Source organism: Drosophila innubila (assembly GCF_004354385.1).
Source record: "Drosophila innubila isolate TH190305 chromosome 2L unlocalized genomic scaffold, UK_Dinn_1.0 4_B_2L, whole genome shotgun sequence".
Classification (NCBI taxonomy): domain Eukaryota; kingdom Metazoa; phylum Arthropoda; class Insecta; order Diptera; family Drosophilidae; genus Drosophila; species Drosophila innubila.
The window spans coordinates 13,601,082-13,619,804 of NW_022995372.1; the positions used below are offsets into that span (position 1 = coordinate 13,601,082).

Here is an 18,723-nt window from a genome sequence, read left to right on the forward strand (position 1 = left end):
ATGTTTATTGTCTTACCACGCATTGCGTAAGTGTTTCTGTGTTAAGTTATGACTTAATAGCAATTAATAGAGCACCCTCTAGACCTAGACATATTTAGCCCTTAGATCTAACCCATAATCGAACGTAAACGCACGCTTTGCATTAAACTTGCTCTCTGTTGCGTTAAACCCTCTCTTCTTTTCTATTCTCTCTCTATCTATCTATAAATTTATGTTTTTCAATTTCTCATTTTTTAACTCTATGATTGCTCTCTGAAAATTCTTCTTTTCCTATAGTTGCTTGACAATTTAAGTTTAAACCTGCAGTAGCTTTAAAATGTAGTTTAGTTTAATAATGGAAAACTTAACGTACATGTGTGAAGACTTGTGATCATTGAACGTGTATCCTCGTACAGGACACGGTCAAACCAACGCTGGATGAAACTGCACCACTGTACAGATATCATCGGCCACAGAAGAAACCACCGCTCAAGCGCGAAGACTCATTCCTGAAGCGTTTCTCAACTAGACAGATACCCGAAACACAGGTCAGTTAACCACTCCAATATCTACTATAATAATATAATATATAGCATATAATATATATGAAATTAAATAGGAAACTGTTGAAGACACGGGTTCAGAAAGTGCCTCTGGTGACGTCGACAAAACAGTTAAACGTAGACGACGCTATCTGCAGAAACGACGCTCCGTTGTTAATCCAGATGAAAATTTTACTTCTATTACTAATGATGTTAACTATATGTGTTCTATATAATCTATGGACCCTTATTGTGAGGCAGAGCTTTCCTGAACTGCAGGTAAGTTTAAATTATCTCACAAAGGCGAACACAGTGACCCCAACTTTACCAATCTACACCTATATAAAAAAGATAAAGACAAACCTTGTTACATTCCGTTGTCCTTGGTCCTGAAAGAAAACACCTTTTGTCATAATGCTTGAAGTTTGTAATGCGAGTTGACTTGCTGCCATCGTAATAATGCCTAACAACCATAAATTTCTCAAACAATGAAGTTTATTATGTATTTGTGTCTACCCAGCAGAATAACTGGATAAAAGGCAGCTGCAACTTCTGCTTAGATTTGATTAGACCATTTTATAGGGCCTGGATAGTTCTGCTGGTTATACAAGAAAGAAGACTCAAGATTCTAGTCACCAAGACTTAAAGTGTAATATTATACTTTTGTAGACAGAAACTTTGTTTGGGTCGATAGTTTTGATAAACTTTAATCGAGTACACTGAAAAAAAAGACCAACTTCTGAAGCCAAGAACATTCATCTTAAATATGTTGTTCTTAAAATAAGAACATTTTAAGACCAATCTTACCATCTTACTTAGAATATTAATCTAAAAAGTCAAAGTTCTTTATCCAAAAATAAAAATTTTAAATTGTTAGGAAAGTAAAAATATGTCATATTTTATTTTAAGTTAAGTTTCAGTTAGAAGAAGGCACGTGTTTGAATCCCACCTCGTTTTAAGGAAAATCACCGTAAAATTACATTTATAAAATTTACCAAACCAGAATAAAATGTTTATATAAAATATATGAAAAATTAAATGAAAATCTTTTTTTTTCTTGTCTTAAATTATAAGAACATTTATTCTTATAACAACAACTTGGTCTTATTTAAAATGTTCTTTAAACCAAGATATATTTTCTTTCTTTTAAAATTTTTGTTCTCGACGCATTTTCTAGACCAAAATTTTAGTTTTATGACCAAAATCATAATTTTAGAACATTTTTCTATCAGTGTAGTAGTTTTGTAAATGGATATTTATCAGATTAGTATTAGTTAATACTCTTTCTAAAGTGGAACAAAAGACTAACAGAGAGTGATGTAATTTTGGCATCATTTGAGAACAGGGTATTTGTTAGTCAGGCTTCTACTTCTTTCATTTTTTTTGGCCTTAGCCTTGTAATGACTCAATTAAAAGACACGCAGTCATCTCATAAGCTAAATGGTCGGTTGGTTAGTCGGTTGTTTGGCTCTTCTGTTTTAGTGGGTTGTTCCCACGACTTGGACCTGTGCAAATGTTTGTACACGGGCCCAGTTAACTAGTGCTTGTCATGAGATTAGAGCTGGCTAAGGGTTGCCAAACAGCTACAACAATAGCCGGCCAATTTATATAGCTTTGGGTTTTGGCATGGCATGTGATACACTCGTCGCCGTTGACCTTTAGCCTCGTAATGTAAGCACAGTTGTTGCCTTTTGTTGTTGTCGTTGTTGTTGCTGTTGTAACTGTTGTTAGTCAACCTTTTGTCAACCTGCCATTTGTAGGAGGCCTCTACCGCATTCCTATTCCCATTACCATTCCCATCTCAGTCTAATTTGCATTGTGAAATGCATTGCCAAAATAAGTACCCTTGACCTGAGTTCGTTAAATGTGAACCGAGCAACTAATTGAAAATCTCAACTAATTTTTTCCAATTTTATACTTTTTACCTCATTACCTTTTCTATTTGGACAATTGACAGCAATCTGTGCCTACCTTTTGGCTCATCTGCGATTCAATGACAGATGTTGTATTTATTTTAGATATAATAGTTCAATTACGCACAGGCTATCTGGAACAGGGCCTTATGGTAAGTAGATCCCCTTCCCCCTTTCCCAACTTTTTATACGTTAATTTAAAAAAAAAAAACTATTAAATTATCATGAACATTTAACTTTTGATCCGTAATGACTTAAGTTTTGTTCAAATACGTCTGAAAACAAGTTTGTTGGTAAAATAAGTTGGGAAAGCAAGTTTGTATATATTATATATTTTATTATAAAAAAAAAATGACAGTACAAATCTTGGTAAACAAAGTGACTCTTTTTTCTGAATAGTTTTGGTTAGTATTTCTGACTATTTAAAATATACGTGAAATATTAACAGTTAGATTGTAGCTTTTACTGAACTCAGTAATGATTTTTAAAGTTCTAATATGAATGATTAAAATATATATTCTGTCAGAGAAACTAAAGATTTTAAAAACGTTCATGACATTCTCGAACTGATCACAAAGTCAAGCCAAAAAAATTCTATATTTTAAATATTAAAAAAAAGAGTTCAACAACAAAAAAATGTTTAAAGTGGGTTTATTCTCAACATCCAAATTTTCGAATTTGTAAATTTTCTATAGCAGACAATTATATACATAGTGTTAAAAAATAAACTCTACAATTTGAGAGACTTGCAGCCTTGGGTTCTTTGAGATGTTTTGAGGAAGTAATACTTATGTGGATTATATTATATATATACTTTCAAGGTATATGATGATAAGAAGCTGGCGTGTCATTATGTGCACTCGCGTGAGTTCATCTTTGATATGATAGCGCTGATTCCACTGGATCTGCTGCAGTTGAAGATGGGAACACAGCCGCTATTGCGTTTTCCGCGCTTTTTTAAAGTAAGTAGAATGGCTGATAATGGAAAATCATATTTGATACATTTTTATCATTGCATCTTTGCAGGTATATCGATCTGTGAGATTTTATTACATCGTAGAGAGTAGAACAGTTTGGCCAAATTTATGGCGCGTTGTTAATCTAATTCATATCCTATTAATACTGGCGCATTGGTTCGGTTGTTTCTATTTTTACTTCCGAGGCGGAAGGTTTTCAGGTGAGTTCAATTTGAATAAATTAATTATTGAACTTTCATGCTAAACTTGCTGATAACATAGAGGCGATTGGGTCTATCCGTATAGACCGGGAGACTATGCGACGTTGACGCGCAAATATCTGGGCAGCTTGTACTGGTCAACGTTGACGCTGACCACGATTGGAGATCTGCCCACGCCAGAGACGAATGCAGAGTGAGTATGCAAGTGGGTGAAAGACATGAGAGCTAAGGGGCGGGACGGTTTTGTTTTGCTGTTTTTCATTACTTTCAATTACACATATCGAACAACAGACCGAACTTTTCGGTGGACGGCCCCAGATCAATACCACGACGTGGCATCAAATCACGACTGCTACAGTTTGGCTCTAGTTATGGGTATGATGATAAGATCAATATTTCTATAACCTCGAAACTAATCAAATCAATTAATATCAATATCATTTAATTTGTTGGGGGCTGTCCACCAGTTCGATAATTTCAACCCTGAATCTCTTTGGTTGAACTGTTGCAATCATCAATGTTTTGGCTCCACTCTATAAAACCGAATATTAAAGTTTTCAAAGTTTTCGAAAGCTGCGACAGCCTTTAACAACTTCAATGATATTTTTATGTAATTCTTCAATGCTTAAAAATTATTTCGAATTGAGACAATCACAAAATGCGTTGAAATGTGCTTTCGAAAACTTTGATTGATCGAGCGAGAGACAGAGAGAGCGAAAGAGAAGATTCGTTGTCCTCATTGTTATAACATTCGCTGAACGATAAAAAAAAACACGAAAAATTAAACTATCGTAATACTCGCCTAGCAAAAATCTTTGTCTCTCCCTCCACATACTTACATTTTAGAACCTTTTAGAAATCAGCCATCTAATCTGTTTTTCTTTGTCTGATTTCGCCCCAAAAGGTATATTTTTACAATCGTCAGCTATTTAATTGGCGTTTTTATCTTCGCAACAATTGTGGGCCAAGTGGGAAATGTGATAACCAATCGTAATGCAAATCGTCTGGAGTTCGAGCGTTTACTTGATGGCGCCAAGACCTATATGAGACATCATAAGGTGAGTGCACTGTATAAATAAGAGGTCCCAAATAACAGTCTACACTTGCATAATTCCCATAAATTGCTCACGTCAAAGCAGAAACAAATTTACAAAACTGCTCGGTTTCTCACTCACTCAAATCTCAGTTTTATAAAATTACTTAAAAGCAGGGACCGTAACAGTTATAAGTTTTAAAAACAAAATTTCAACATAACAATTATTTCCAAACTTTTATTTAAAAGATACGATGTATCACTTATTTTTAATTTTATAAAAAAAGTAAAAATAATAATTTAATAACAATTTTATAAAAGTTGAAAAATAACACTTATTCTTAATATTTTCAAAAAATCTAAAATAAATGTTATTTTGATTTTTATGTTAAATGTCAAAATTAAGAGTTATTCAATAACTTTAAGCAAAAAATCCAAAAAAGTTCAGTTTAATGTCTTTGAACCAATTGGTATGTTAAACAAATTTAAAGATTCAAATGAAAATTGTATTGAAAAAAAAAAACCAAAATAAGAATTAAGAATTTTTGTTTTGGAGGAATGGAAAAAATTTGGGAAAATTGTTTTTGCGTAAATAGAACACATAATTGAATGTAAAATTTCGTTTAGTATTTTGATGTCCATGAAAATCATGAAAATCACATGAAAATCACAGTTCTTTTTTCAGACAACTTTAAAGACTTGTAGAATATAAAATGACTTGAGATCTCAACTAACCTTTTTTTTTGTGTATTTCAGGTGCCCGGGGGTATGAAGCGTCGGGTGCTGCGGGACGACTATAGTTGGTCTCGGGGTCGCATACAGGGTGGCGGTGATATCAACACTGTGGGCCTGCTGCCCGATAAACTGAAAACCGAATTGGCCTTACATGTTAACCTAATACTGAAAAGGTGACCATATTCCAAGAGTGCCAGCCGGAGTTTCTGCACGATTTGGTGCTGAAAAATGAAGGCATACATCTTTACGCCGGGCGACTCGATATGCCGCAAGGGTGAAGTTGCCCGCGAGATGTTTATCATTGCCGATGGTATACTGGAGGTGCTCAGCGAGACGGTGCTGACTACCATGAAGGCTGGTGATTTCTTCGGAGAGATCGGCATATTGAATCTGGATGGCCTCAACAAGTGAGTAATGATTGATAGTTGAGCTTTCCCACAATCTACTTGTGTATATCTATTTATCTACGCAGACGTACTGCAGATGTCCGCTCAGTGGGCTACCTGAGCTGTTTCGCTGTCGCGCGAGGATGTGCTGGCCGCCATGAAGGACTACCCGGATGCTCAGGAGATCCTGCAGACACTGGGACGCAAGCGACTCATGGAGGTGCGTGTGAACAAGAAGTACGCCAAGGCGCAGCTGGACAAGGAGAATGCAGCCTACGCAGCAGCGCGCATCCACATCATCCGCATCCTCATACGCATCCGCATCCGCATGTGCATGGACAGCATCACCATCAAGTGCATCAAAGCGACAGCAGCGAGAACAGTGCCTCCAAAAAGATCGTGGACAAGCTGAAGCACGATGTCAAGGGCTTCCGCAATGTGCTCAAAAGTCCAGGCAAGTGCAGTTCCCCAATAACTCGAACTAGAGATGTGCCCTGATCTCAAAGTGCCCATGCAATTCGTTCCTATACTCTGGGTAACTCAATAGTTTTTCTCATTAGCTCACGAGAGAGCGAACAAGACAGAGTTGCTCAGTAAAGTGAGCAAGTGAACATGTTTCTAACTCGACTTGCTAACTTTTGCTCAGTTGTTCCTTTCTGTTTAGTTGCTCTTGTTTTCTCACATTCCTTTTATAAATTATGGAAATGTATTATTTACTATTATAATTATTGCATTACATTTAATCGTAACTAATAGCCTATTTCCACGACAGCACATATGGCACATTCGACGCCATTTTCATCATTCGGCATGAATGTGGACTTCATTTCAGTACAAATACCGAATGATCATTTTGGCTCATTCATAATGAATGTTAAGATTTTTTGCTATTCGCCCCACGAATTTCCGTATATTTTATCGAACGCCCGATTTTTTATCGATAAACTCAAGAAATAAAAGCAATTATCACCTTAACCAGCTGCTTTCTATAAAACGGTAGGCATTAATTTTGCGCCAATTCTAATATCAAAATAAATATTGAAATGTGGTTATTGTCATTTTTTATAAATTGTGCACAGAAACCGAGCAGCTGATTTGCTTTGGATGAATATCAAATGTCTTAAAGTTTCACATTTGGTCGTGGATGGCTAAAAATGAGCCACATTCAAATGTGAGCAAATGTGGCAAATGTGGCAAATGTGGGTGGTCGTGAAAAAAGCCTGAAGAGTGAACAAGTGAGCGAAAAAGGAACAAATGAACACGTTCACCTAAATGAGTAGTGTTTATCGAGCACTAATTATTTTGATTTTACAATAGTCGAAAATTGTTTTTCTTACCGTTACCGAAGAGTCTTAGAATTCGCCCATTTCCCTTACCATGCTCATCTCTCGTTTGGTTATTTACAACAAACGATCTAACCGTTCTGATCTCTTAAGGACTTGCCGCAAGAGTGATGAATCGATGGAAATGCAACCGCTGCATATTACCTCACCCCGCAACAGTAAGATCATGCTGAAACGCATGTCCCGCGTGCGATCCGATGAGAAGGATGCGGAAAGTGCCGATGCCAAGGATGAGCTGCATGATAAGACTCCCAGTCCCATTGGTGCTGGTCTGCCCCTCCTGCAGCGTCTGCGTCTGCTCAAAGAGAAGCAGGTAAGTCGGAACAGTGAGCTGAGTTGCTCAGTATCACCACATTACACACACCAACAACCACCATCACCACCACCATAATCACACCACACCCAGCTCGGTTTCCTTACACACAAATTTTCAATCGCAATTTCGTATTCGCATTCGCAATCGCATTCAACACTCTTAATCGCAATTCGTTAAATTTGTGTATCGCCTCATTATTCATAAGCTTTAAATGGTGTTTCCTGCCACAGATACCGCCTTCAATGGTACAATTATTAACTAAACAACACTTATACAGACGTACACACAACAATGCTAACACACTTAACCGACAAACACTTGAAAAACCCGCTCTTTGCGTATTCCATACTTTGATCGCATTGAGTGTTGCTTCCCCTTATTGTTATCTGATTCTTCAAATTGTTTTTTGTCGCTTTGTTTACAGTTATATTGACTTGTTTTTTTTTTTAGTGCACCTTCAATAACACGTTCTATTTATTAACTAACTTGTTATACAGTTCAATTGATCATTTTATAAGAAGCACGTTCTGCAATCCGATAATAAAACAAAACTAAAAGATGCTTAATGATGAATGGGATGAGTAGAAACCATTTAGGAAAAATAAATTCAATCGAAAGACTGTTATAATATAGAAATTTAACTTTAGGATGTTTCTGTCACTGTTCATAATTTCGATTTAATATAGAGAAGGAAAATAAATACTTAGCAGAGTACTTAAACATTATACGATTTTCCGTTTTTATGGGATATATATTACACATCTCGAGCATCTGGATCTCAGGGGCTGTAAGAGCTAGCGACACCAAATTTTTTATTTAGGTTGAGCTATCTCCTAAGCAGATCAAGTTTTTTTTCAAATCGAAATAAATAGACTAGTCGGAAAGGCTATATTTGAGATCCTGACCATAGGATACCCGTTACGTATTTCAATATAAATAAAAGTACTTTAAAAGAATTACTTGTATTGCTTTGAAAACATTAATTCGCCATAACTGTTGTTCTACGGGATATTCTTATAGTATCTGAGAACAGACAGACACACATGGCTATATCGACTCGGCTGTTGATGCTGATCAAGAATATATACTATATAGGGTCAGAGATGCCTCCTTCTCCCTGTTGCATACAAAATATACCCTTTTACTTATTTTTCAAGTAACGGGTATAACTATAAAAAACAGTTTTAGCTTATAGAAGGGAAAAGTGTTCTGTTGCTGGCACTGTTATCACCCAACGAAGCTTGTGAAAGAAACCAGATGGAGTTATTCTGACAAATGTCATGTGTATGTTATGTGAGTACGCTCTTTTTTTACGATTACCCAAGCAAAGAAAAGCGTCTGGTTTTTTTTAAGAACAAAATATGTAACATAGTCCAGATCTTTTCCGAAAATATGTTTGCATATTCTTACTTAATGTTCTGTAATCTTAAATTCTCCAATACCAGAGTCAAACAAATTTATTAAGCCTCAAACTACACTATAGAGTTTTTTTAGTAGAGTGTAGAGAGTAGTGTATAGAGCTCCATCGATTACATTTAGACTGTAGACCAACTCAACAACTATGGAGTAAATTTGAAGCAATAATTCTACAGCGTGTGGTCCCGTGGCTCAGTTGTTAGAGTCGCCGACCTATCACATAAATAAAACTGAAGTTTGAAAAATAACTGGGTCTGAACCCTGCCATGTTAAAAAAATCTGTAACTTACCTGTTCTGTTTATTCTTGAAATGACTCTGAAAATGCTTTAAGTAGCATGTAGCGTGCTCATAATAATAATAGTTAATAACATAGTTAAAGTAAAAAAAAAAAAAAAAAAAAAAAATAATTCTACAGTAGAGGTATAAATACGCTCTATTGAAGAGCTCTACAAGGAGTTTACAATACTCTACTTAGCTTAACCTAGCTCTATTCTCTACACTCTACGGAAAAAAAATTCTAAAGAACTATAAAAAAGAGTTGTAGAATAAGACTGCTGATTCCAACGAAACTAAGTGTATCAAAAAAGAAATTGAAGTTTAGATGAATGTAACACTGTATATTTAACTTGCTTTCTACAAACCAAAGACTGAGACAGAAGAATTGCTTGGCTGCTGCCGTTAGACCCTTTCTTTAGCTGCTTGCATATTATTGCATATTATTTTATTTTCTTACTTTCTTTTTGTTTCTTTCTTTCAATGGATCGAGACAGCAACAACAACAACAACAACTACTACTACAATAATACACAACAGACAAGGCTAAGTGATAGTACAGAGACTATTGAGAGATAACAATGGAAGAAACGGCATAACACACACACAAACACACACCACACACACATAGACACACACACACACACACATAGACACCGCATTTCGCATTACTCCAATTATATTAGCATTATTATTATTATGATTACCTTAATTTTTCGATTATGTCTCTTAATTTTGAGCTTCAATTCAAAATGGAAAAAGCAAATGCAGCTAATTTTGTCATGTTGTATGTACTCGTAATTAAATCCCCGGCTCCTAAATAGTAGTTTCGTATGTGTCTTTATGTGTCTTGCACTAGGATCGCGAAGAGCGAGCTGTTAAGTCCACACCACCACAGAAATCTCCACCTCACTCACATGTAACGTGTACGTTATCGCCGCAGGAATCGATACAGGAAGAGCCCGAACGCGAGTTCAACGAAGGCTTTCCCCTGATCCAGAGATTGCAACAGTTGAAAATTAAAAACGAGCCCCAAACGAACGCCTCTAGTGAAACCTGTAGCGTCGTCATGGTAATGCCAATTCCAGTTAATCCTCAACACAATTAATTAATTTAGACATTGAGATATCATCACAGCTCACCGCTTAGCCAGCCAATTTCAGTGCATAATCTATAATCTATTATTGTCTCCTTCATTTCCTTTTCTGCTCCAAATCCTACTATTTATAGGTCAACACGCCGCCGAATATCAGCAGCAAGGTGGACTTTGGAGTAAGTGGAGCAGCAGCAGCTGTCGCTGGCATGGCAGGAGGATCGGGTGCAGGCACAGCTGGAACTGGACAGTCACTGACAGTAGCCCAAGTCAAGCCCATGATGAAGGTCTCCTTCAAGCAAAGGATTCAGCAGTTGCAAGGTGTGGGCAGCGGGATCAGCAGCATCACTGGCACCAGTGGAGCACTACTGAACACGGGAGCAATAGCCAAAAAAGGAGCCACCCAAGTCATTAGCTGTGGTGGCCAAACATGCAACCGCTGAAACGCTGCCGGAGACTGTGGCTGGTTCATTGTCAATTGGTGGCTTGCCCACCATATCTACCATATCGAAGAAGGTGATCAAACCGTCCCACAAGCTGAGCACACCAATGCAATCCGACACGGATACGGATGGCACGCCCATTAAGCCCTGGTCCAAGCTGAAGCTGGCAACCCTCATGTCCTCCAGCTACACGAGTCTGACCAACTGCTCGCCCGATACGGATCTGGACACGCCGCTCAAGAACTACTCGCTGAGCAATATTCCCCAGCTTATGGACGCCGGCACGGGTATGAGCGGACGAGCAAGGCATCACAGTGCGCGTAGCTCAAGATCGCCACGTCACAGTCATGGACACGGGCACGGGCATGCCTCCAGCTCGAGCACGTGTTCATCGAGCACGCGGAGCACATTGAGCACGACACGGGAGTGCCTACGCCTGCAGAAGCCGGAACAGAAGCTGCCCGAGGGCGCAGACATGGCCAATGGTGGAGGACGCAAGTTCTATCAGAGTGTCTTCGATCTGTCGCCGGAGTATTGCGGCCTGCCATTTGTGAAGCGTCTCAAGATCCTCAATGAGCGACAGAAGCTGGCCGAATTGGAGAAGGCGCTTCAGACGCGCAGCTTCAGCTTGACTGCTCCAAATCGACGAGCAACAACAACGACGTGCCCATTCCGGAATCGTTATATCGCTGCTACAGTGACACCTCCGGCATCTACTCCCAGTTTCTGAGCACCTACGAGTCCACCACCAGCTCAACATCCATTTCGACCAATACATCCGCATCGGCATCCGCGTCCGCATCGGCATCCGCATCCGCATCGGATAGCAATTGCAACAAGCAGCATGGACAACAGATGCAACAATTGGAGTACATGCCACTCAGTCCCGAATCGAATGAAACGGTTGAGCGACGCAGGCTCAAGAGCATTCTCAAGAAGCTCCACAAAGGAGCAGGCGATGCGAATACGGATGGTGATCGTGATCGTGATGCTGATCGTGATCGTGATGGTGCCCAAGATGAGGCAAAGGTCAGCGCGTTAACGCGGGTGCTGCTCACGGAGCCGACCTTGAAGGGTACGTGGCTAGGCACAGTAAGCTCTTGAAGAGTGTAACCTTCCATTCAACTCTTTCCAGCCCGCCCGCCAGTGCCAAGAGGAAGGTCACTACGCTACCCTCGGCGGTGGTGGCGGTCGCGGCAACCTCACAAACCTCGCCCAAAACAACAACAACAAGCTCGCGATCGTGCACGGTAACGGTAACGGTGACGCTTACGGTAATGTTAGCGCTAATAGTAACGGTAACGGTAACGGTAGCGGTATAGATAATACGCCAACGGGAACGGTATTGGAAACGGGAACTGGCATACGACAGGCATCGGATACGTCGGTCTGGTCGCCGACGTTGGCCTTGGTAACGCCAACGAATTCGCCGCAAGAGAGTTTCGCCTTTGAGCCACAACTGGGCGGCGTCATCGCTGGCGTTGGCAGCGCTGCAACGTCATCGGCATTGGCAACGTCATCGGCATCGTCATCGGCATCATATATGGTCGAGTGCTCCTCAATGTCCTCGTCAAATAAGATACTCTCACAGAATACCGAATTTCATGCACAATCCACAACATCCACAGATTTGAATTTGAATTTGCAGCTCCGACAAAACACGACGAATTCTTTGAGTGGCGGTGAGGGTCAATTGCCGAAACTGGAAGGTAAATGCCATATCTATGCAACTTTAGAACTATAATCATATTTGAATGATCTCTTTAATCTTACCCAACACCAAAGATACTATAATATATAAACGAGTATATTTCTTATATACCTACAAATACCAAATACCATAGTTTTTATAGACAGAGCAACGCTTGCCACGCCCTTAAGCTAACAATCTGACCTGTAACGTTTGTCATTTGGTGGTAACTCTAGTCAGCATTAGCGGCATTCCTTTGCAATATCGTGACAAAAACAATTTGACCTCGACTAAAATCGATTTTATTTTTCATGTACAAATATAAAAGTTTAAAATGTTATACTGTTAGGAATACCCGTAATGTTGCCTACAGTTATACTTACTGCATGCATTTTGCAGCGTCTTTCGTCTAATAACACCTGCTTCGCTATGCTTCTGCTATCGTTATCACTCTCTCTCTCTCTCTCTCTGTCTCTAATCAGTCGCTCTCTTTAAGATATGGCATATTTTATATTTAATATTTCAACCACATTAACTCAACTCGTATGCATGAAGGCTTCTTTATTCATATACTGTAATTACTTGATATTATTTGAATTCTGAATTCCCAATTGGATCTCATAAATAGAATGCTTCCTATAAATATTTAGGTTAAGATTTTGTAGAATATCTTTATTTAAGCTATAATTATAATCATATTAAGTAATTGATACAAATATAATTAGATTATTAGCTTATGTATTATAAATCAGAAAGTAAACAGTTCAAATATAATTTTAAGCGAGAAAAACTACAGCTAATCATTAATTTAGTTACACTTCAGTTTTTTTACTCATTTTTTTTCAATTTTCACTTGCATCATCTTTCCACTTGTAATATAAAACGAGTACAATGAAAAATAATTTATGAATAATAATGGTACATGTGTATATACATACATATACTTAGATTGTAAGTACACAAAATAAGCACAATCATAAAAGCATTTTCAGGCAGTAAATGTTCGGGCTCGAGATTGAGATAATCGCAAGCAATAACGATTGTCGTGGTTATCGAAATCGAGCTTGAAACTTAACGAAGCACGCGCACGCACGCTTATGGAACGCAATGGAATGAAACAGAGGCAACGGGTACAGTTTGCTCAGCATGCGACTAACACACAGATCACTTAGCCAACGCTTTTGTAAATATTTAAACAAAAACCAAAAACAAAACACGCACAGAGAGGCAATTCTCGAAATGGATTTTGGGTAGTTCATAAATGATTTTCTATTGATTTTGGTTGATTTTGGTTTTATGTCGGTTCGACATCGCGAGCTCAAGGAGCCGCTGTTCTCGTATTGTGTATGGGAATGTGTGTAAATAAATAACTGTAACTGCGTATGTATGCATTTATTTGACTTTAATTTACCTAATAACAACAACAGCAACACGTAATTTACAAGAAGAACAACAACCACAACAAAACACTACATGCACACACTTAGAAATAACTAACAGCAATTAAAGCAGCAACAATCTAAGTACATACAAGTAGTGCTAAAAAAAATAAACGCTTTGACTCTAACAGCTAAATTGTGTTGTAGTTGTCGCTGTCTCGCTCTCTCTCACTGAATGTATATATATACAAATATATATGTATATATATATATTTATCTCACTCACACACACAGTCTCACACTGTTTGTCACTCACTTAACGCACACAACTGTACCAGCACGCACAGGTGTTCCAACCAATGTCTCAATGATTTTATTAACGAATCGCAAATGTTTGAATTGTGCTTCAAGGATTTCCAGAGGCGCAGGATTACTTCAATCAGATTCTGAATGGTATCAATCAGGTGATCAAGACGCACATGAACGAGATGCACTCCAAGTTCGAGACCCATTCTCCAGCATGGCCGGTGAGGTGCGTCGCCGGGATGCGATCATTGCCCAGTTGCAGCTCAAACTTCGCACCATCGAACAGAAGTCAACGGTGGCGTCCACAACGCGGAGACTGAAGCGCGAGAAGCTCTCACAGATATCCGTGGACGATGACGAGCCTGGCGAGCAGGACAATAGCAGCTCAGGATCCTCGGCCGAGTTGCTCTTTATGGTAAGTACTCAATTCTAGATACACAACCGCTTGTTGATAAACTCGATAAAGGTATTCATTTTAAAAGGCCTCTACTAAAGTAATGTTAATCCTAACTTTGGTTCGAGTTTTATACAGAAACAGAAATTAAAAACATATCGGAAAATAATCGACCGAGTTTCAAATATCGAGTTTTCTCAAAGTTTGAAGTTGACTTTTCGATCAATTTTAAGTTTTCACATATTAAGGATATTCCTGAAAAAGATTAGACTTTGGTTTCGTCGATCAGCTGTTCACAGCTGCTCCATACAAAATGTGTAGGGTTGCCAGGCAAATAAAAAAAATAATACGGAACGTGTGGTAGCCCTAAGAGATTTTACGAAATCTGTTTTGGGGCTGATTTCGTTGTGATTTAATTTCGATAATATGTGAGACAGATCATTTCGATAAATTTTATTTGTGTTTTTAATATGGAGAATGTGGAAAGTTTCTTGCATTTCAAGAATTAATAATTATATAGCTATAAATTTTATGAAGAATAAATATTATGAAAATATATATGCAAATCTGCATAAATAAATTTATGCAGATCTCTACAAACGTTAATCCCATAGTGTTATTTTTGAACTCTCCTTAAAATACCACTCTATATGTCCCTCTTTCTCTCTCTTTTTCTCTCTCCCTCTGTCTGACAGCGTGGTGACTCGCTTGACACTGTGTTCACATCGTCGCCGCCCATTCAGGGTGGGCGACGCAGCATATCGCCCGGTCCCAGCAGACATCATGCCGCCTCCGCCAATGCATTGAACTGTCCGAGCAGCTACTACAGCGGACCGGGCACACTGACCACCCGGCATGCCCAGAGTCATCCCAGCTTCTATGCCGCCCACGGCAATGGGCGGTACAGCAGTCGAGGAGCCATGATGTCGGGCTATCGCGATTGGGATGAGCGTCACATATCCAGCAGCATGGCAGCTGGAGCTGCAGGCGTTGGCGAAGCTAGTGGCAATGGAAGTGGCAGTGGCAGTGGCAGTGGCATGATGGTCTCCGATGTGACGGGTAATTTGACCAGATTGTCGGATAGCGTCATACTGGACATTGGTGAGAGCTCCAGCTCGAGCTCATCGTCCAGCAAAATGAACATTGCCGGCGACGACGACGATGATGACGAGGCGGAAGAAGAGCTGAGCGGAGCAGCACTTGTCACCACAACCAGCACCGCATCCGGCTCGGCTGGCCACAACGACTGGGAGGTGCAAATGCTGGCGGCCGAGATGGAGCGACAGGAGCGGCAGGAGCGTAAACGCGGCCACCCTCTCCGACAACCTGGGCGAGCTGAGGCACTGCAGCACATTCCTGCGACGACGTCGAAAGTTCAGCGACACCGAAACGGAGAACAGTGAAACCGATGCGGAGGAGCGCCTGGCTGCGTCTACAATTCCAACTGAAGTTGTCAGCAGCCGCAGCACTGCCGACGTCACAGATGTCACTTTGGCGGCACAAAGTGGCAGCGGCAGCGGCAGAGGCAGCACCCGACCACGTGCCTCGAGTCTGGATCAGTTCAACCTGCGCTATGGCATCGGACGTGGCATCTTCAAAGCAATGAGCATCGATCGTGATAAAGACAAACTTTGAGAACTATAATCGACATAACTACAACAACAATAACTGTAATGGACATGAACACGGACTAACACTAAGCTAAGCAATTCGGACAGGCACAACAACTAAATATACTTACAGACACTACACACACACACACACACACACAGACTTACACTCATACTTCGATTTACAAAAAATCCGCAAAGAAAGAACATAGAGGTATATCTATAATATATTCTATATATGTTTAGCCCTAAAGAATCCCACATAAAGAGTATAAAAAAGAATAAATTATAACTAAGATTATCAGAAATACAAATGAAAATTATAAATAAGTAGTTTTAAAGTCACGAAAGTCACAAAAGTATACAAATACACAACAAAGCGATCCACTGTTATTCCAATGCTTAAATCCCGATCTCACAATCTATTTCTATTTAAAGCATATACTCATACATATATAATCTTTTGTTTTCATATGTGTGTGCACACCAATGTTGCCAACAATTTATTATATTATTTTTATTAACAAATGCATATTTATTCGCAAACCTTTTAAATATCATCTATGTTTTCATTAAGATTGTAATTTATTAACTTAAAATATAATTATTCTTTATTTTTACATATTATACTTTTTATTCATTTAAAATTTAAAGTATTGAGAATTTTAACAAAGTTAATTATTTATTTTATAATGCTTTTTTTTAAACAGAATCTTTCTAAAATTTTTAATTTTTTTTAGATATGTCGGCCTATCAGAGCTACATTCAGTTTTCAAGTTGAAATAAAATAATAATATTATTTTATTCACAAATTCATATATATTCTCGTACCCTGTAAATATCATCTATGTTTTCATTCAGATTGTAATTTATAAACTTTAAATTATAATTATTCTTTATTTTACTTATTATTCTTTTTATTCACTTACATTTTAAAGTATTGAGAATTTTAACAAAGTTAATTATTTATATTATAATGATTTTTTTAAACAGAATCTATGGAGCTATTTTGCCTAGAACTTTCCTAAAATTACTAACTTTTATCAGAGTTGAAATTACTATTATCGTCGCCATTGTCAAACGTAGCCCAATTACCAACACTGGCAGCGCCTTCAATACAATACAGCTTTACATTTTATATACGATGTGTGTATTTTAATGAGTGTGTGAGTGTATGATTGTGTGTAAGCTTGTGAGTGTTAGACAGTTGAAATTACCCACATTATACCGTCCTGAATATAGCGTCCATGCGATTGGCGCACATTTATTTTGATTTTTACATAGTTTTTACATATGAATGTAAGACGTGTGTAGAGTCCTGTCGTTGTCCTGCCAGACGCTCTCCTTTTCCTTTGCTTGGGTTCCTGGAATATGGTGGATATGCTAACTTCGATTGCAAAAAAACAAAACAAAAAAAAAAGACAACAACAAACAAAACAAAATGTATATACCTCTGATCCTTAGAGACTATTAGTATGTAGTTATATACACTCACAAATATATATATATATATAAAATAAAAATACATATAAGTATATATACTATGTTATGATATAATATGATATGAAATAGTGTAATGAAAACCGAAAGCTTTAATAACTTATATAGAGAACTATTTAAGAAACGTTTTAAATACTATTCAATTCAATCCAACATCCAACAACAAGAACAACAACAATATGAAGAACAATTTAAAATAATAAAATATATAATAAGTAAACATGAAAATATGATCTACATGTATTCATCCATACTGGCAGATATGCTTACTACTGACTACTTAAAAGTACCTCAAATACCTATGATTACATAGAGCCTTTAGTGTAGAAAGCTTTTACCACAATGAATTGAGTAATAAACAAACACACACACACATTCAGAATAGAATATTAATACCTATATAAACGTTAGTCTACCTATTTAAAATTTAGCAATGTTAGTCTAGAATCCAAGAGAATACATCAATATGTTTTAATGCCCAGTACTTTATACATACATACATATATAAATATTCGTACACACATACTGATACATTCATAATTTCACTAGTCTAGCAATCCAATTGGCTACGTATATACATATATACTATATACCTACCACTCAACCATCGATTCATGGATAACATTTGTAAAATTTCACCATACATAACTATGTCATTTATCCCATTATGAAGACCTCCTTAGTACTACATTGTTATTGAGTTAGTTGCATACTATAACCTTCAGGTTCCAATTAGCTTTTGCATACCGCCAGAGATTTTCATTAAACCCATAATGACTTTTTTAGGGTCTTTAGCTTAGTCTTTAGCAAATGCAAACGGTTACTAAAAAATCTTACCAAAACTCCCAATCTAATGTTCCATCTTATAAGCTAATCGCTATTTAAATGTAACTTCTAAACAAAAAAAGAAAACATAAAAAACCATACTGACATTGAAAATAATAATGAAGAAAATAAGGAAAATGTATGTAAATGAATTTTAAAAGAACAAGAATTGGTATATTATGTTATAAAACTGTTTTTAATATAAATATTTTACCTGAAACAAAACCCAAAACTTGTTGCAACAATTTAACTAAGCGAAAACAACCCCAATACATTAACACTGAACACTATTAGAGTCAATGTTGAGCTACATATTTACTTATCACGATCCTGAATCCGATTCTCTGCTCTGCACACTTGCCGGAAGTG

General features: G+C 37.8%; 1 pseudogene; it reads left to right on the forward strand.

Moving 5' to 3' along the window:
* LOC117779838 lies at window positions 1-16,078 on the forward strand (annotated as a pseudogene).
* Window positions 16,079-18,723: the final 2,645 nt, after the last annotated feature.